Source organism: Hypanus sabinus, chromosome 12 (genome assembly GCF_030144855.1).
Source record: "Hypanus sabinus isolate sHypSab1 chromosome 12, sHypSab1.hap1, whole genome shotgun sequence".
Taxonomy (NCBI): Eukaryota; Metazoa; Chordata; class Chondrichthyes; order Myliobatiformes; family Dasyatidae; genus Hypanus; species Hypanus sabinus.
Window position 1 is genome coordinate 99,596,966 of NC_082717.1, and position 755 is coordinate 99,597,720.

Sequence of the window (755 nt, forward strand, 5' to 3'; positions counted from 1 at the left end):
GGTATCCTCCTGTCTCGTCTGAACTCTGATATCCTCCTGTCTCGTCTGAATTGTGATATCCTCGTGCCTCATCTGCACTCTGATATCCTCCTGTCTCGCCTGAACTCTGATATCCTCCTGTCTCATCTGAACTCTGATATCCTCCTGTCTCGTCTGAACTCTGGGATCCTCCTATCTCGTCTGAATTCTGATATCCTCCTGTCTCGTCTGAACTCTGATATCCTGCTGTCTCGTCTGAACTCTGGGATCCTCCTGTCTCGTCTGCACTCTGATATCCTCCTGCCTCATCTGCACTCTGATATCCTCCTGTCTCGTCTGAACTCTGATATCCTCCTGTCTCGTCTGAATTCTGGGATCCTCCTGTCTCGTCTGAACTCTGATATCCTCCTGTCTCGCCTGAACTCTGATATCCTCCTGTCTCGTCTGATCTCTGATATCATCCTGTCTCATCTGAACTCTGATATCCTCCTGTCTCGTCAGCACTCTGATATCCTCCTGCCTCATCTGTACTCTGATATCCTCCTGTCTCGTCTGAACTCTAATATCCTCCTGTCTCGTCTGCACTCTGATATCCTCCTGTCTCGTCTGAACTCTGGGATCCTCCTGTCTCATCTGAACTCTGATATCCTCCTGTCTCGCCTGAAGACTGGGATCCTCCTTTCTCGTCTGCACTCTGATATCCTCCTGTCTCGCCAGAACTCTGGGATACTCCTGTCTCGTCTGAACTCTAATATCCTCCTGTCTCGTCTGCACTC